Here is a 20,713-nt window from a genome sequence, read left to right as displayed (position 1 = left end):
GCACGACCACGAGATGCGGGCAATACTGTTCATATTATTCATACACATCTTAATATTATCATTGACGATGTTACAATCATTGACGCACCCTGATAGTTCAGCACAATAACGCGCCTCTTTCAGTTTTCGGAGAGCTGTACCTGCCCCAGATCGAATCCACCTCGAATTTTAACGATGAGGCACGGTGAGTCGGCCAGAATGAATACGGATTTTAGGCAGTTTTCCACATCCAACTAGGTGAATACCGTGCTGGTATCCATGTAATGCTCTCGGATACACACTAGGCAAACATTTAAATAACGTTTTGAGACTTGAACATCAGATCTGCTCTAGATCCAGACAGATGAAGTACAGTACACAGATTCCGTACCGGCGGAGAGTGGTGACATCAGGAATAGCACCTGGCTTCCACTGTCGCTAATATTACCACAATCTATATAACAGTGCTGCCCCCATAGGGCAAACAGGAAAAGGCAAGGATGAAGGAGAAGAGAAAAAGGATGATGTTATAATTGTTGTGATTATCTTTTGATATTTTACACCCAAATGTATTCACATTTTGCCGTCAACATATACAGGGTGATTTAGCTACGCCTATTTACTGGTTTTATGCAAAACCTCAACGCCGCCATGAACTACGCGCGAATTTTCATATTCTCTCGCTCACCACACGCAAAGTATTAGTATTACAGAAAAGATAAACAGGACCTTTTTGTAAGAAGTTTCTTGCCGTTAAATTCTGTGCTGAGATACGTTTCCGCTGGAGGCCACAGTTTTCGAGTTATTCAAGAGAAAGGCTATTGTCGGTCACTTTTGTACGTTTTCCTTCAATAATTCGAAAACTACGGCCTCTAGTGAAAACGTACCCCAGTACAAAATTTAACTACTTCAAATTTTCTGCAAAACGGTCCTGTTAATCTTTTCTGTAGGACTAAACAGTTTGCGCGTAGCGGGCGAGAGAATATGAAAATCTCGCGCGTGGTATTAGAAGCCATTGAAGGTTGCATAAAATCCATAGGTAAGAGCAGCTGAAACACCCTATATATAAAGTGTTCAGAACCTTTAGGGTCAAAATTATACGCACTGCAGAGAACTTTAAACTGAGAATAAGAATGAACATATCAGCTTAATAATGTTTTATGCCTAGCGCCACGGCCACAGATCCATTGAAATACAATTCCGTTTTTCAGCCTGGCTCTTACATGTCACAAATGTTTACCTCAGGTTTCCATTAGGGAAAAATATTTCTGTTGCAGCTAAGACACAGTAAAAGTTAATGAATACAGCTGCAGCGAGAGGTTCTGAAAGGGTTAATGTGCGATGTAGCAAGATGTAATTGTCAGAAAGCAGACTGATGTACAGAGGATAGTTTCACAACAAGCATCATTCTGACTGAAAGAAGTAGATCGCTGTGGACAGAAGCTTACGAGATACTGACTCGTTCAAGCGAGAGACAAGCTGGACAAAAGCTCTCGAAGAAGAGCTGTTCACACAGTAAAATCTGAGTAGATGACGTTGAGTGGTATGAGAGAAGCTCTATCTCTAATCACCGGCCAACTTGCCCGCGAAATTCAGTCTCCGAGGAACATAGTTTGACGAGTAGTAAACATTGTGTGCGAGCATGGTGTACTATGACTGCAATTCTCAGCAACTAGATTGTTACTACAATCCGTGTACGGTTAATTAACTGCACCACTTTTGAATGTTTATTCTCTATTATATGGACTGTTTATTAATGTTTATACCCTGTAAATGTTCCCACCGGCCGGCCCCTGTAAATGACAAAGTTGTAATTTGTGCATTGGTTTTATTTTTATATGATGAAATCTGACAGTAAAACGAAATGTTAGGGAGAGAATCTGCGACGTGTAATATTCATTCTTGAACACTGAATATCACAGTCTTTTTGCTAAAAAAATTGTTGTGATACCTCTTCTCGCTCTTTACCTAACTGGATAGTGGTTGACTATCTCTAGGTTATGCAAGCTAAGTGCCTTGCACTATTCCTGCGCTTCCTAATGTGTATTTTAGGTGGTTGTTTGTGTTGGTCCTGTTGTGTGTTGGGCATTTTATGGTGGTCAATATACATCGCTGTAGCGGTTTTTTACTGCCTTAGCAGGTCGGGTCATCTCGTGCCCCTTCTGTGCGGTTTATTCCCGAGATTCGAGACAAGCCTATTTTCTGACTGCTGTGACTTCTCGTAGAAAAGTCGAGCAGTCTGTCTCATTCTATCCTTTACTGTCTGTACTCCAGTGGTATTATGTAGCTCCCTAGTGGGGAAATCATGCGGGAGTTTCATGATCATCCTAAGGATTCTACCCTGGAGGCCCTGCAATCTTCAGATGTGGCAGTCTGCCGCATTGCCTCACACGACTGCCGCATACTCCATTACCGGCCTTATAAGGGCGAGAAACAGCGTAAATGATACGTCTTCTAAAGAAGGGAGGAAGATGAGGATCTCCCGTCGACAAAGAAATCATTAGAGGCGGAGCACAGGCTAGGATTGTTTCAAGGACGGGAAAGAAGTCGGACTCGCCACTTCTAAGAAACTCCCTGGAGCGATTTAAGGAAATCACAGAAAACCTACATCAATATGGTCAGACGTGGATGCGAGTTCAACCACTGCGCCACCTCACTCGACGTGCGTCTTCTACGCTCGAAGACATGGTTTCTGGAGCATGCCAGTAACGTGCTCAGTTTTGCCTGTGACGAGGTGGAAAGCCCTGGTAGAGTGCGTCCCCCTTTTCATGGTGATGCTTTGAGAGAAACCCACAATTAGTCGCTCTGAGCTACAAATTATTACTCTTGACTTTGCTTTTTCGGCGCCAACTGTTAACACACAAAACTAGTAACTATTGCACAACATCGCTTAATCACACTGTCTTGGGAGAGCGATATGCACCTTGGGAGAGCGATATGTACCTATACAGATGGTGGCGTTATCGCGTACACAGCGTACAAAACGGCAGTGAAGTGTCGGAGCTGACATTTGTACGTAGATGATTCATTCGAAAAGGTTGTGAGCGTGTGGGTGCTATTCTGTCATTCTGCGCAACGAATTAATCTGAGATGTACCCTTTACCCTGTGGCTCCTGCAAGATGCAATTTGCACCCCCACACTACTACAGAAGTCAGACAGACGCTCCTAACGTTCTGTAGAGAAATGCCTGAAAAACTTTCACCAAAAAATATCTTCTGGAGTCGTCCGCTGTAAGGAAATGACACAAAAATTCACAAAATTTCTCACGTAACTAGTGGGATACTTGGGTACTGGAGTAGTGCTAGTTAGTGTAAGAAAATCATGAAACTAACGAAAATTATTATTTATTTTGCAAAAATTCTGAGAAATCACAATGGCACTTTTAGTTATAAATTGAACAAGTTATATCCTGGTTCTTTTCGGAATGTGAAGTTACCTCTCAAGGATAGGATTCGCTAATGAAATTTCTATACAAAGTTTAAGACTGTTATTAACTTGGCAGAATGGCTGAGAGGCGCACCTACTCAACTTGAATAATTATCCTTTAGAATGTTGCTAGGTCCGGTTGAGGTTGATGCATGTGAAATGCCGTGAAGTGTACTGCTGTGGAGGAAATATGGGGCTCGCAATTGCTGTAGCGCACAATACCAGAAGCTGCGATGACTGCTGTCTGCGCCGCTCGCTGCTGACAAATAAGATAACTCTCGTTCTATCTGGATTGACCTTCGCCAATCAAACTCTCCCTATGTCTTGATGAAGTCAAGGATTCCTATTCGCCTCTAGTCTATTGGCGTGGTACACCGGTCGGATAACCAGTCCACCGCGATGCCACTAAAAAATTCGCTCGCAGGCGTTTAAGTATAACTCTGTCTTTTCACACCGCACAATAAATGTGGCGGCCAACACAGTGAACAACGCTTAATCGCAAGGACTCAACATAGAGTCGTACTCCGATTCGCTCTCGACAGAGGTGCTCTCCCAGTGAAGTGCTGTGGTGAGACTTGTTCCTCGCTCTTTGAGTACACGTACGAGCGCGCACGCTCTCGTTACGTGTTCTCGCTCCAAGAGCGACAACGGAACAGCGCCTCTCCACGCCAGACGTGAAGGGGTATATCTTTCGGTCTCTTCCATTACTCCTTCAGCTCAAGGCATCAGGAATATTGTCTGCCAATCAGCATTGCTCTTCTAAAACGGGAGAATGACGTTTCGTTTAAGGCCACCAATCCGGAAATCTGTAGCATCGGCGTTTGGCGTTTGCTGTCTCCCTGTAAAAACCTCTGAAACTGCGTGCTATGTTTGTAAAGAATGCGTAGGTTGGCCGCTCCCACACAATGTAGCGGAATTTACTTTTAAGCCAAACACGGGGTCGTTCTTCCTTTCACTCGGGCAAACACTGTATGCTCTACGGGTGGTCACCGGCCAACGTAGATAGGTTGGCTCGTCCTCTGAAGGGACTGGCCTCCCGGCGCGCAGTCTGCCTCTACCGAACTAAAAGCTCCTGTGACCGTCGTGTCTGGAATGTGTGTGTGTGTACGCCAGCCTCAAGTACTTCAATCTCGGTGCCCCTTTTTCGATTTACTAGTTATTTGCATATCTTTTACACGAATTCATACAACATTGACTTTATCTTATCGAGTTTGGGTTCGAATGAAGCGTCTTGATGTGCAGAATATGATTGAGACGGTGGAATATGTAAGCAATGAAGGTCAGGAGACCACGACGTCTTAAAAGGTTACCGAAGTCATTATGGCCACACGAGGGGAATTAATAGACTTTGAATGTGGAATGGTAGTTGGAGCTAGACGCAAACCGTTAGGTAATTCATTATTCCGAGCTCAAAAGTGTGCCGAGAATACCAAATTTGAAGCGGTACCTCTAACCACAGACAACGCAGTGGCCGCCTGAAGAACAGTGGACTGGTCAGATGAGCCCTGATTACTGTTGGTTAGAGTCTGGTGCAGACCTCACGACGCCATGGACGCATCAACAAGGCACTGTGCAAGCTGGTGGTGGCTCCATAATCATGTGGGCTGGGTCTACATGGACTGGGTCCTCTGGTCCAACTGAACCGATAGTTGACTGGAAATGACTATGTTCAGCTTTTTCAGCTATTCATGGATGTCATATTCCCAAACAGTGGTGGAATTTTTATGGATGACAATGCGCTATGTCACCGGGCCACAGTTTTTCGCGACTGGTTTGAAGAACATTCTGGACAAATCGAGTGAATGATGTGGCCATCCGTATCGCCAGAGATGAACCGCATCGAACATTTATGGGACATAATCGAGAGGTCAGTTTGTGCACAATTTCCTGTACCGGCAACAATTTCGTAATTATGGACAGCTAGTGAGGCAGCATACTGTGCTGCACATGTTAGCCTGTATTTAGCCATATTAGTAATTTTTCCTTTAGGAATGGTCAGTTTTCTGAACCATCAAAGTACTCAGTAGTGAAGCCGCTTTTTTTTTTAAAAAAGGGAGAGTTCGCCCCCAGTAGCTGAGTGGTCAGGGCGACAGAACATCAATCCTAAGGGCCCGGGTTCGATTCCCGGCTGGGTTGGAGATTTTCTACACTCAGGAACTGGGTGATGTGTTGTCATAATCATCATTATTTCATCCCCATCGACGCCCAAGTCGCCGAAATCGCGTCAAATCGAAAGGCTTGCACCTGGCGAACGGTCTACCCGACGGGAGGCCCTAGTCACACAACATTCACATTTATTTAAAAAGGAAAAAGTGATAACGCATATAATTCTAGACATATTTCTATGCCATCATTGTTTGCTGAAGTAATGAAAAGGGTGTGTATGAAGGATAATTGATAATTTTATTTCACATTATTTGCTATCAAATGTACAGTACAGCTTTAGAAGTCGTTTAACAAAAATGCTATATTCTCTTTTCTCTGTGATGTAATGGATGGATTAAACAAAAGATTTCGAACTCTAGGCATATTTTTTATTTAACTAAGGCATTTGATTGTGCTGATTAGAAAATATTGCTCCAGAAGTCGGACCATTACGGAATACGGGGAGTTGCTCACAGCTGGTTCACCTCCTACTTTAGCAACAGACAGCAAAAGGTCATTATCACAATGTTGAGAATGACTGTGATGTGGGGTCTGATAGGGGTACAGCACGTGGGGGGTGCCCCAGGGATCAGTGCTGGGGCCACTCCTGTTCCTTATTTATGTAAATGATATGCCCTCTAGTATTACGAGTAACTCTAAAATATTTCTGTTTGCTGGTTTGCTGATGACACTAGCTTAGTAGTAAGGAATGTTATGTGCAAGACTGACTCGGTTTCAAATAGGCCAGTAAGTTAATGGTTTGTAGAAAATAAACTAACGCTCAATCACAGTAAGACTCCGTTTTTACAGTTTCTAACACACGATTCAACAAAACCTAACGTTTTAATTTCACAGAATGGGCATATGATTAGTGAAACTGAACAGTTAAAATTTCTAGATGTTCAGATAGGTAGTAAACTGTCGTGGAAAGCCTACATTCAGGATCTTGTTCAAAGACTTAATGCTGCCATTATTACTATTCGAACGGTATCTGAAGTGAGTGATCGTTCGACACGAAAATTAGTCTACTTTTCTTATTTTCATTCGATTATGTCGTATGGTATTATATTTTGAGGTAGCTCTTCCCATCCTAAAAGGATATTTTTGGGTCAGAAACGGGTGGTTCGGGCAATATCTGGTCCACGTTCACCAACCTCTTGTCAACCCCTGTTCACCAGTCTAGGTCTTTTGACATTGGCCTCTCAATATATATATTCTTCACTGTCGTCTCGCCGGCCGGTGTGGCCGAGTGGTTCGAGGTGCTTCAGTCTGGAACCGCGCGACCGCTACGGTCGCAGGTTCGAATCCTGCCTCGAGCATGGATGTGAGTGGTGTCCTTAGGTTAGTTAGGTTTAAGTAGTTCTAAGTTCTAGGGGACTGATGACCTCAGATGTTAAGTTCCTTAGTGCTCAGAGCCATTTGAACCATTTCTTGAACTGTCGTTTCTTCTCACCAATATCAGATTATTCCGAAGAATTAGCAGCTTTCACTCAGTTAATACTCGTCAGAAATCCAACCTGCATTTGGATTGGACTTCCTTAACTCTTGTACAGAAAGGTATGCGGTATACTGCTGCATCCATTTTCAATAAGTTACCACTCGAATTAAAAAAAAATCTTAGCAATAATCCACGCGCTTTCAAATCGAAACTGAAGAGTTTCCTCATGGGTCAATCCTTCAATTCTGTTGAGGAGTTCCTTGAAAAATTAAGCTGATTCTTGTTGTCTTTCGTGTCATAATTTTGTGGTGGGTTTCAGAGAGAAAAGTTTCTAAAAGCTTTGAAATTATGTATAGAGTTTGTTGGAAGTCATGAAGTGCTCTCATTTTCAAACACTGGATCAATGTAATCTGGGTAATTTGTGCACTGTGTTTTGGTGCCTCAAGGCATGCACACTGTTTAGAACTTTAATATTTGTCTTATTGTGTAAAATACTTAACGTAAGGTTATTATTCTTGATGGGTGGACTGTGGCAGCACTTTAAATTTTTAAATTCTGCCAATAATTATATGAGAAATACTGAAAATGAAATTTTTGTTGTCCTTGAGACCGTTAGAAGAAGCAACCTGCAACTGGTATTAGGTGTTTGTAGCCGTATTGTAATATAAATTTTTTCCTCTATTAGGTTGGAACACCCTGTATACTGAGATTTATGATTATGTGTAATAGATACAATTATCCTATCGCATAAAAAAAAGCTTGTGCAAAAGTGGTCAGCAAGACGCTAGATATTTCCAGCAGGGTGTTTGCAAATTCGTTGTAACGTTTGTTGCGGCGGAAATTGTAGTTTTTTCCGTATTGTGTTCCGAGGTTTCTATGTTCCCGAGTGTCCGATCTGGTTTCTCTTCACCATTTCACACGTTTCGTTTATTCTTGTGCCGACGCTTCGGTACCTAGCTCCTGTTACCTGTAATTAGGGAGGGAAAAAATTTTCGTAGCTGTTGCGTCAGATACGCCGCAATGCTTTGACCTGCGCTCGTTGCAAGCCATGTTGTTAAATTCTTACGCTACGAAGTGCTCTTTAGATGTACACACGTCTCGTTTACTCAAATGGTTACATTACGATACGTGACTTCATCAGTTACGTAAAACTGATTTATCGCACAGGGTTGATAAGCATTCACAGTTGGAATGTTTTCTGATGGAAGGTACTGACTGATACAAACGCATAGATTAAGCTGTAAGGCACAGCTCGTTACGAGAATGATTCATGGTTAAAATTACTTGTTTACCTCTAAGTCGCAGGTCATACTTTATGTAACACAGTACGCTCTGACGGTCACCTGTAAGAAATTCTTGCACAGTTGTGACACGAGTACTATGTTGCAATTCACTTTCGTTAAGAGTTACGAAACTTGGTGACTGGTGGACTGTACGGTCATTTCCTCAAGTCACCAATATGCAACTGTGACACCATAACAGAAAACTGAATCCTGGTATGGAGTTAGGGAAAGAGAGAACTTTTTTATCTGTAAACCACAAACCACGTACCGGCTGGTTGTAATTAAAGTGCACCTACTCACAGAGGTCCAGTGTGGGTTGTAATTATCGTATGGCATCGAAACTTTGTAGATATGCTAATGCGTTAATGCGAAACCGATTTACGCTGGAAAAAAAATTAGTTCCAATTTTGGCCACCAGGTGCAAGTCTGACACTGTGAATCCAAGAAAAGCGTATAGAAATGTTTCTACGAGTATATGCAATGGATTAGGAACGGGACATGTGCAGAAAAAGTCAAGCATGTCATAACACCATAATGTCGATTTTATTATTAGCACCCGCTTACACAGTTTGTTCGATATGAGAACCGGAGATGTTGCTGCCGCCAACCGACCGCGTGGTGAAGACTTCAGTTAAGTAGTTTTAATTCGACATGGTACCACGGTACTATAGGTTTTAATTTTAATGTTGACTGTGACTTACTCTGGCATGTTATAGTAATTTTATGCCTCTGAAGAAGGCTAGATTAATTTAGCCGAAACCTGGTAAAGAACAGAAAATTTGCGCAAGTGAGGCTGATCCTTCAAAATATCAGTTAATATATGCATGAAGTTTGTATTATAGAAAGAGATACCGGCCACCAAACAACAGCCTCTCCTTGTTCCCTTGGTACAAGACTACAGAGACAACAAGAAGACATAAAACTATCCTTGGTCGGTTTCCAATCTTTACTTCTCACAGCATTCACCCAGAGAGTTTTTCGAGTTGGATGATAAGAAATGTGAAGTCAAATGACAGAAATAAAACCACTGCAGTAAAAGTCAGTAAAAGTAAACAATGCACCCAAAATTCATGTAACTAAAAGAAAGTATCATGTGAATAAGCTCACTTACTAACGAAATGTCATTCTTTTACTCTTTAGACAATAATCAGAGTGATTAGTACACCCATATGTGACGCAAGCTGGAATTTTTAATCAAAACTCTTCAACCAGAATCTAATGTTTGGGGCAACTAACATGGTGGGCGTCCGCTTCAAGTTTAAAACGTCATTACAGTCCCCCTTATTATGCCTTCATGCAAAATTCTCAGGCATTTCTAACAGTGGTTGTCTACACTATCACTAAAGTGCAGATTCAGAATTACCAGATGTTACAGGCAGTACTACGGCTTTAGCAATTACTCCGTCATTTGGATTTGGTTGGTTGTCAGTTTCTCACGAGATATATACTGTTCTTCAGCGTAGTCTTAGGTTTAGTGCAGTCCTGTAGTTAAGACGTATGCGAACATTTACAGATCAGAGGAAATATGAAGTCCCTAGTCTCCTCATACAGTCATCATAAAAGTGTAGAAAACAATCAGCCCAAAACCCTGGTGTCGGGATTTGGCGGTAAATTCCAAACATCGTATACACACAGGAATTAATAAACCTGACCTGGAAAATATTTCATGTACCCTAAGTCAGCACACGGCGGGTAGCTGCGCGTGTTAAAGCACACACTCCCGGGATGGGGAGGCACGCTGTCTTCAGTTCAGTTCTGTCCAGCGTACCGTCAGGCTGAATGCGGTTTTTAGGTGGTTTCCCACATTCCGGTAGGTGAATACCGAGCTGGTAACCACATTCTACCTCAGAGACACACTACGCAACCATTAAAAAACTTTCTCACATCTGCAATCAGATTTTACTGTGGACATAGACGGAAGGGGGGCACTGATTCCGTCCTGAGGGGTGAGTAGGGGACTGATGAGAATTAGATGTTTAGGCCCCTTAAACACTAATCAGCAGCAGCAGCTTAAAGATAGGCAACCCAACTTGCGTAATCATCCGATTTGCGACTGAGAATGTCTGAATCAAAATTCATTGCATACTGTACTGAGTACGGCATTTAAGAAATGCTTGTACACAAGGGACCGATTATCAATTTTGTGCGTGTTAAATATTCCAACAGAATTCTCCCTTCTTAAAATGAAACTCTGGACGTACTTGTACAGATAGAATGCTGACGAACAAAATATTTCCTTGTTTAATGTAGTGACTGGAACTAAGTGTGATAGTAGTTTCATATACGATATCTCGGTTAGGATGACAGATCTATTGCATGATCAGAGGTCTTAGTTCGGTTGGAATGTGTCGGTTAGGTTCTGAGCAGGCGAAGGCAGCTAACTTAAAAAAGAGGGCACGCTGAAACGTAAAGCTTCCTGATATTTATATTGGTCTCAATATCGGTTGAGGTATTACATGTCATGCGTATTATTCGGTCGACTTCCCGCTTGGATGACGCAAGTTACAACCTCCTGCCACTAGAGGGCTCCGAATTGAAGCATGGAACATGGCGGAGTGTAACGCAACTATATATGTCAGTGAGAAACAGCGAGCTGTAATCGAGTTTCCAACCGCAGAGTTCGTCCACATATGGAGCATCCTGTCCTTCAGCATGAAAATGCCAGACAACATATGTTCACTGTCTTACGTACAGTCGGAACTTGGCAGCATCCGATTTTCATCTGTTTCCAAAACTTAAAGAACACCTTCGAGGACTTCACTTTCATAGTGACGAAGCGGTGCAAGCAGAGGTGAGGTTGTGATTTCGACAACAGAGTCAAACGTTCTACAGTGTCGGCATCGACAAACTTGTCTTTCATTGGAAAAAATGTGTTTGTCACCAGGGCGACTACAGGAGATAGGCAAAAAAATGTGAACAGTGGTAGTAATCGGATGGTTGTGTTTGACGGTCAACAGTGCACGTAAGGCAAGCGTCGCGCTGGACTGTGAGTGTTCAGTACGGACTAGGCACCAGTGAAGGTTATTTGCGAGTAGTGCACACGTCTTATTTGCGTTCAGAGGCTTAGGTCGACGTGCAATGAAAGACCTAACAGAGTTCCAAAGAGGGCAGATTGTGGGGGCCCGATTAGCTGGAGCATCAGTAACCAAGACAGCCAACTTATTGAATGTTTTAAGAGCAGCTGTTTCAACAGTCATGACAGCCTACACAAAATATGAAAAGGCATCGTCCTGTAATCGTAATAGTGGGCGCAAACCAAAACTAAATGACAGAGATCGTCGTACGCTAACACGAGTTGTGTCAAAACAACACAAAACTACTGTGGCTAAAGTGACTGCAGAGCTCAATAGCAATCTTCGAGACACCGCATCTATCGACACTGTACGCCGAGAACTCGATAAAGCGAATATTCATTGAGGAGCTGCTATACCGAAACCGTTAGTGACGACAACCGACGCAAAGAAGCGTAAAACATGGTGTCACGAGCGTAAATCCTGGACTGCTGATCAGTGTAAACACGTCATCCGACGAGTCAACGTTTTCGTTATTTCCAACATCAAGCCGGATTTACGTCTGGAGAACGCTAAAAGAAGCCTACAATCCTGATTGCTTGCTTCCAACGGTTAATCATGGAGGTGGAAGTGTGATGGTGTGGGCAGCCATATCATGGTATTCTACTGTTCCCATCATTACTCTCAAAAGTCCATGTTACAGCCAACGATTAAGTGAACATTTTACATTATCAGGTGCATCCCATGATTCAAATGTTGTTCCTCAACAGTGATTCCGGACGATATGCACCCATTCACACAACCAGGGCAGTACAATCTTGGTGTGAGGAGCATGCAACGGAACTGCAGCGTCTTTCCTGGCCAGCACAGTTCCTGGACTTGAATATTATCGAACCCTTGTGGGTGGTATTGGAGCGCAGACTCCGGAGCAGATTTCTGCCTCCCTCGTCATACAGGAGTAGCATAACATTGCATTGGAGACTATACGATCGTTATATGCTGGTATTTAAAGAAGAATCGCAGTTGTATTACGGGCTAATGGCGTCGAACACCTTATTAATAAATAATTCCGAAGGAAGCACAGGTGTTCACATTATTTTGCCTATTCCCTGCATGTTGAGAAATAAATATGTAGACATGAAGAATAAAAAGTGTAGAATATTTTATTTGAGAAATTCTGAGAGTTTTCACACAAAACATTCGGAGGCATTACTTTTCAGTATGCCCACCTAGGATATAGAGGATCTGGCAACCAGTTGATGAATGGCTTACAAAGGTCTAACTTTTGTCATTGGCAACTTTTACTCTGTTTTGCTAGATTTGATCATGTCGACACGTGAACCGTTTTCCAAACATTTCCATTTTCAGAAAGAATCCGTTGTAGCAAGCTTCCGCTCCGAATTAAGCTTTCGGTTGTAAACAACCAAAATTGCAACGTGCATTCAGAAATTGCGTATTACATAATACTGTTATCCACGATGAGTAACTTGGGCTCATATTATCTACTTATACTATATGCCGCGTATTAACTATAGAAAATACAACCGAAAAGGGGGAGGGGGAGGGCAAAACGCAAATATTACAGTATTATTCGTGGATACAGAAAGCGCAGGTCGTGTCATCTTTTTACTACGACCCAGTAGTTTCAGTTTCGTCGTTCCGCCGACCATTCCCTTTTGGATTTCGTCGCATTTTCTCCTGTAGCCTTTAAGATTTAATTTTTTTTCCTTTTTATTTTTTATTTTTTTTTGCAGCGAAATCGTTTTTTCCCCAACATGTTTTGCTTTTATTTCCTATCATTCCTTAGATTAATCAATATTTGTCACAATTGTTTTTCTTTCGTCTACATTTTTCTGTCCAATGTCTGTGACTACACGATATCCCAAAGAGATTCTGGCCGTATGTAAAGTACAAAAAAAAAAAAAAAAAAAAAAAAAAAAAAAAAAAAAAAAAAAAGTCAGTACCGTCACTGCGCGGTAGCGATGGAAATGTTACCGATGATGGTGCCACTAAAGCGGAGTTACTAATTACAGTTTTCAGTAATTCCTTCACGAAAGAAGACGAAGTAAATATTCCAGAATTCGAAACCAGAACAATTGTTAGCATGAGTGACATAAAAGTACATATCTTAGGTGTTGTGAAACAGCTCAAATCACTTAAGACAGGCAAGTCTCCCGGTCCAGATGGTATACCAATCAGGTTCCTCTCAGAGTATGCAGACACAATAGCGCATTTCTCAGCAATCATATACAACCGCTCACTTGACGAAAGGTCTGTTCCTAAAGACTGGAAAGTAGCACAGGTCACACCAATATTCAAGAAAGGAAATAGGAGTAACCCATTGAATTACAGACCCATATCACTGACCTCAATTTGCAGTAGGATTTTGGAGCATATACTGTACTCGAACATTATGAATCACCTTGAAGAAAATGACTTATTGATACATAACCAACACGGATTCAGAAAATATCATTCTTGTGCAACACAGCTAGCTCTTTATTCCCATGAAGTAATGAGTGCTGTCGACAACGGATATCAGATTGATTCCATATTCCTAGATTTCCAGAAGCCTTTAGATACCGTTCCTCACAAGCGATTATTAATCAGATTGCGTGCATATGGAGTATTGTCTCAGTTGTGTGACTGGATTCGTGATTTCCTCTCACAGAGGTCACAGTTCGTAGTGATAGACGGTAAATCATCGAGTAGAACAGAAGTAATATCAGGCGCTCCGCAAGGTATTGTCATAGGCCCTTTGCTGTTCCTGATTTATATAAACGATCTAGGCGGTAATCTGAGCAGCCCCCTTAGGTTGTTTGCAGACGACGCTGTAATTTACTGTCTAGTAAGATCATCAAACGATCATTTCCAATTACAAAATGATCTAGAGAGAATTTCTAATGGTGCGAAAAGTGGCAATTAGCACTAAACAAAGAAAAGTGCGAGGTCATCCACATGGGTACTAAAAGAAATCCGATGAACTTTGGGTATATGATATATCGCACAAATCTAAGGGCTGTCTATTCGACTAAATACCTCGGAATTACAATTACGAGCAACTTAAATTGGAAAGACCACATAGATAATACTATGGGGAAGGCGAAACAAAGACTGCGCTTTGTTGGCAGAACACTTAGAAGATGCGACAAACCCACTAAAGAGACAGCCTTGTCCGTCCTCTGCTGGAATATTGCTGCGCGGTATGGGATCCTTACCAGGTAGGATTGACGGAGGACATCGAAAAAGTGCAAAGAAGGGCAGCTCGTTCCGTGTTATCGCGCAATAGGGGTGAGAGTGTCACTGATTTGATACGCGAGTTGGGGTGGCAGTCACTGAAACAAAGGCGGTTTTCTTTGCGGCGAGATCTATTTACGAAATTTCAATCACCAACTTTCTCTTCCGAATGCGAAAATATTTTGTTGACACCCACCTATGTAGGGAGAAATGATCATCATAATAAACTAAGAGAAATCAGAGCGCGAACGGAAAGATTTAGGTGTCCCTTTTTCCCACGCGCCATTCGAGAGTGGAATGGTAGAGAAGTTGTATGCCAGGCACTTAAGTTTGAATTGCAGAATAATCATGTACATGTACTTGTACATCGGTCTTCGAGAGGGACTGTAATGTGTAGGCTACTTTGTCCAGTTCACCTTGTGTACTGACCAGTCTCCTTACAGCGTGTCCACAACGTATGGATGACACGTGCAGAGCCATTGGTATCTGCAGCAACACGACTGAAAGTCCATTCGATTTGGATCAAACAGACCCCCCTTGCAACTCGCACTGCATTTACATGTCGCATTGCAGGACAACTGTCCTCTGAGTACCCCACTAGAAAACTCTGAGACACCGGTATTCACTTCTTTCTGAGAGGTCAGCTGACACTGTAAAGCATAACACAGCCAACAGATGGTGAATGAGTTTGATTGTTGCCAACATTGAAAGCGAAGATTTCAAGCCATGCAATAAGACCAAGGTACCGTCTATATCAAAATAAATTATTGGTACTTCTCGTACCCAAAAATCATGATGTTTCGCGGTTTTCTCAGCAACCGTCCATAAATAAATTTTGTTTCCATAGCCCGCCTAAGGTCCACCTTAGACCACACGTAACGCAAAAACCCAAAGGATTTGCTCAACTTGCCTGAACTGGAGGAAGTGTGTAATGTTCAAATTTTGACCCTATACTGTAGGATAGCTACTGTATGCCAGTTCTTCCGAAATGTATACAAACGGTCACTAGCTCGTTAGTGGGTGTTGTACAGCAGGTATTTCAGGATATCTTAAGTTCATCTGTAAAGACGCTTGAAAGACTAGTTGTTGATTATTCAAGTTAAGTATATGAGTTTGTAGTCACCCTGAGCATTCACTGTTTATTGGCATCACATACGGTTGTCCTTATTATGTCATCCACGGATTCAGCGAGCGAGGTCGACGTGTCAGTTTTGAGTCCACCAAAGAAGCGAGCAAAAAAGAAATCATTAAGTTCTTCTGAGAAGCACATGGTTCTTAATGTGTATAAAACGGAACTTTTACGTCCAGAGCAGTGATATTGTTTCGAAAACAGCTGCGGCTACAGATGTTGGACGTTCTTCAGTGTATCGTGTGATAAGTGAGTACAAGGCCACACACTCTTTGAAGTCTACCAAGAAAGGAAAATTACGACAAACTTTCTGAAAATGTTGATGACTTCGATAGAAATGCGATACGAAGGAAAGTACACGAATTTTTTTTTCGTAACGAATTGCCATCAATTGACGAAGTGGTTACAGTCGTGAACGAAGATGCAGAACTGGCCAATTTTCGGAGAACTACATTTTATAAGTTATTGAGAGAAATGAATTTCATATATGTCCGGCGCGCGCGCGATAGCAAGCTAATAGACAGAGATGACATCTTTTTATGGAGGTGGCGTTATCTTCGAACCATTAAACGGTTGAGAGATGAAGGCAGACCCGTTTACTATTTGGACGAGACGTGGGTGAACGCAGCACATATCCGAAGTTACGTCTGGATAGATGACACTATAAATTCCTCAAAACGAGCGTTTCTGTCCGGGTTATCCACCGGAAACAAGGACCCATCAGGTAAAGGGAAACGTCTGATTATCGCACACATAGGCAGCAAAGCAGGGTTCGTTGAAGGATGTTTGTGGACTTTCGAATCCAAGAAAAGTGGAGATTCTCATGAGGAGATGTGCGCCAAAACCTTCGAGAAGTGGTTTCAAGATGTTCTTCCTCGGCTTCAGGAAAATGCAGTTATTGTTCTTGATAACGCGCCGTACCATTCTCGGAGAAAAGAAAAAGTTCCCAATGCGAATTCCAATAAGCACGAAATATCAGAGTAGCTAAAATCTAAAAACATCGAAGACGGTATGTTGAAGAAAGAACTTTTAGATATAGTTAAAAATCACAGAACAGCGCACAACGAATACGCAATAGATGAAATGGCGAATAATGGAGGGAAAACAGTTCTCATAATTCCTCCGTACCACTGTGAATTAAACACCATCGAGTTAGTGTGGGCCAGAATCAAAGGCTATGTTGCAGCGAAAAGGAAAACATACAAAATGCCGGAAGTTAAAGTACTGCTAGAAGAAGCAGTAAGAACAGTGACTGCAGAGGATTGGAACAAGTGCGTCCTCCATGTCGTAGAAAAAGTGGAAACTCAAATGTGGAAATTAGACTGTATTATAGAGGAGCGGTTTGTTATAAATCTCAATGAAAACAGTTCAAGTTCGACAGAGTGAACCTTGTTTCGTCCTTTCTCATTATTATTACTGGTATTGTTATTAAAATAAACAATTAATTGTGTTTTAATGGAGCGTTTTGTTAGAAACCTGAATGAAAATAAATCTGCTTCGACAGAATGAACTCAGTTTAACATTATTTTAACATTATTGTTAAATTTATTTCGTACATTGTTGCCCAGGTTTCTCACGGTCCGCTGTGACAGCTCGGCAGCCAGCCGAACGCCGCCAGCTGCTAAGCGTGCGCCAAGGATTTTCCACACCCCTACGTATCACGTGAACACCGAATGCTTTCTCTGGAAACGAGCGTAGTCGCTCACGTGACACTGTTTATGTTTCGTCCCAGCTCTCGGTGAATAGACTTTAGTTCCCGTAAATACGAGGGCAGTTCAATAAGTAATGCAACACATTTTTTTTCTGAAACAGGGGTTGTTTTATTCAGCATTGAAATACACCAGGTTATTCCCCAATCTTTTAGCTACACAACACTATTTTTCAACGTAATCTCCATTCAATGCTACGGCCTTACGCCACCTTGAAATGAGGGCCTGTATGCCTGCACGGTACCATTACACTGGTCGATGTCGGAGCCAACGTCGTACTGCATCAATAACTTCTTCATCATCCGCGTAGTGCCTCCCACGGATTGCGTCCTTCATTGGGCCAAACATATGGAAATCCGACGGTGCGAGATCGGGGCTGTAGGGTGCATGAGGAAGAACAGTCCACTGAAGTTTTGTGAGGTCCTCTCGGGTGCGAAGACTTGTGTGAAGTCTTGCGTTGTCATGAAGAAGGAGAAGTACGTTCTGATTTTTGTGCCTACGAACACGCTGAAGTCGTTTCTTCAATTTCTGAAGAGTAGCACAATACACTTCAGAGTTGATCGTTTGACCATGGGGAAGGACTTCGAACAGAATAACCCCTTCAGCGTCCCAGAAGACTGTAACCATGACTATACCGGCTGAGGGTATGGCTTTAAACTTTTTCTTGGTAGGGGAGTGGGTGTGGCGCCACTCCATTGATTGCCGTTTTGTTTCAGGTTCGAAGTGATGAACCCATGTTTCATCGCCTGTAACAATCTTTGACAAGAAATTGTCACCCTCAGCCACATGACGAGCAAGCAATTCCGCACAGATGGTTCTCCTTTGCTCTTTATGGTGTTCGGTTAGACAACGAGCGACCGAGCGGGAACAAACCTTTGAATATCCCAACTGGTGAACAATTGTGACAGCACTACCAGCAGAGATGTCAAGTTGAGCACTGAGTTGTTTGATGGTGATCCGTCGATCATCTCGAACGAGTGTGTTCGCATGCTCCACCATTGCAGGAGTCACAGCTGTGCACGGCCGGCCCGCACGCGGGAGATCAGACAGTCTTGCTTGACCTTGCGGCGATGATGACACACGCTTTGCCCAACGACTCACCGTGCTTTTGTCCACTGCCAAATCACCGTAGACATTCTGCAAGCGCCTATGAATATCTGAGATGCCCTGGTTTTCCACCAAAAGAAACTCGATCACTGCCCGTTGTTTGCAACGCACATCCGTTACAGACGCCATTTTAACAGCTCCGTACAGCGCTGCCACCTGTCGGAAGTCAATGAAACTATACGAGACGAAGCGGGAATGTTTGAAAATATTCCACAAGAAATTTCAGGTTTTTTCAACCAAAATTGGCCGAGAAAAAAAATGTGTTGCATTACTTATTGAACTGCCCTCGTAGTTCGACGCAACTCCCAAAAATTCTCGAGAAAACAGACTCTGTAATCTAGACTGTTTTAATACGTTAAAGTGAGGTGAATTCTTCTCGACAGGTCATATGGCTGTGTGTGGAATGTTTCTCTACCACGTGTGTGGCACAGGTTTAATGCCCAGTCTTGCTAAAATTTTAAACAAAAGAGCATGTTACTTGAACATTTCCACGAAGCGTGATCCACAAAAGATGAAAACGCATTTAATTTGTAATGTTCTTTATTTAATTTAAAAAAATCTGTTGTAAAATATCAATAATTAAGTATTTATATTTGCAATGAACTAGTTTTTGTGTGATATGTAATTAGAAATACCAAGATGTGCGTTTTACATAAAAATACCAATTAGATACGCGTTAATTGGCAAATAACTGATTAATTTTATATTTAAATGACACAAGTATTCGAACTGAATGGAAAAAATAATGGCCGAAACGAGATTCGAAACAACGTCTTGAGGGCTACTGATTTTCTTTCGTCTTTATGTATTTTAAACAGCGTGTATATTGTGTATATAACCGTGGACCGAGAAACGACGGAGAGGCTTCGCCCCGCCGAATCCCTAGTGGTTCGCAACCCCACAACAGTCCACCCACCTCACCGCCGCCCCACACTGAACCCAGGGTTATTGTGCGGTTCGACCCCAGATTGACAAATCATATGACCGTGCCTAGATTTTTCTTTCATCTTAATTCCATCATCAACCACAATATTTCCTCTCTGGTGCTATTACCTTTCCTAAACCCAAACTGATCATAATCCAACACAGCCTCAATTTTCTTTTCCAGTCTTCTTGTAAGTAACTTTGATGCATGAGCTGTTAAGCTGATTGTACGATAATTCTCGCACTTGTCAGCTCTTGCAGTCTTCCGAATCGCGTGGATGATGTTTTTCCGAAAGTCAGATGGTACGTCGTCAGACTCATACATTCTACACACCAACTTGAATAGACGTTTTGTTGCAATTTCCTCCAATGATTTTAGAAATTCTGATGGAATGCTATCTACCCCTTCTGCCTTACCTGATCTTAAGTCCTCCAAAGCTCTCTTAAATTCTGCTTCTAATACTAGATCCCCTCTCTCTTCTAAATCAACTCCTGTTTCTTCTTCTATCACTTCAGACAAATCTTCCCCTCACAGAAGCCTTCAATGTACTCTTTCCACCTACCCGCACTCTCCTTTGCATTTAACAGTGGAATTTCCGTTGCACTCTTAATGTTAACCCCCTTGCTTTTAGTTTCACCGAACGTTGTGTTGACTTCCCTAAAAGCTGAGTCAGTCCTTCCAGCAATCATTTCTTTTTCGATTTCTTCAGAGTTTTCAAGCAGTCTTTTCGTCTTAGCTTCCCTGCACTTCCTATTTATTTTCTTCCTGGGAGACGTATATTTCTGTATTCCTCAATTTCCCTTAACATTTTTGCACTTTGTTCTTTCATCAATCAACTGAAGTACTTCTTATGTCACCCATGGTTTCTTCGCAGTTATCTTCTTTGTACCTTTGTTTCTCTTTTCAACTTCTGTGACTTCCCTTTTTGGAGTTGTTCTTCAGCTGGACTGCCTACAGAGCTATTCCTTATTGCTGTATCTATAGCCTTAGAGAACTTCAAGAGTATCTCGTCATTGCTTAGTACTTCCGTATCCCACTTCTTTGCGTATTGATTCTTTGTGACCAATCCCTTAAACTTCAGGCTACCCTTCATCACTACTACAATGTGATCTGAGTCTATGTTTGCTCCCATATCTGATTTCTGAATCTCTGTCTGAACATGATGTAATCTAACTGAAAACTTCCCGTATCTCCCGGCCTTTTCCAACTATACCTCCTTCTCTTGTGATTCTTCAACAGAGTATTCGCTATTAGTAGGTGAGATTTATTACAGAACTCAATTAGTCTTTCTCCTCTCTCATTCCTTGTCCCAAGGTCATATTC

Source organism: Schistocerca serialis, chromosome 4 (genome assembly GCF_023864345.2).
Source record: "Schistocerca serialis cubense isolate TAMUIC-IGC-003099 chromosome 4, iqSchSeri2.2, whole genome shotgun sequence".
NCBI lineage: Eukaryota > Metazoa > Arthropoda > Insecta > Orthoptera > Acrididae > Schistocerca > Schistocerca serialis.
This window is presented reverse-complemented; position numbering follows the sequence as displayed.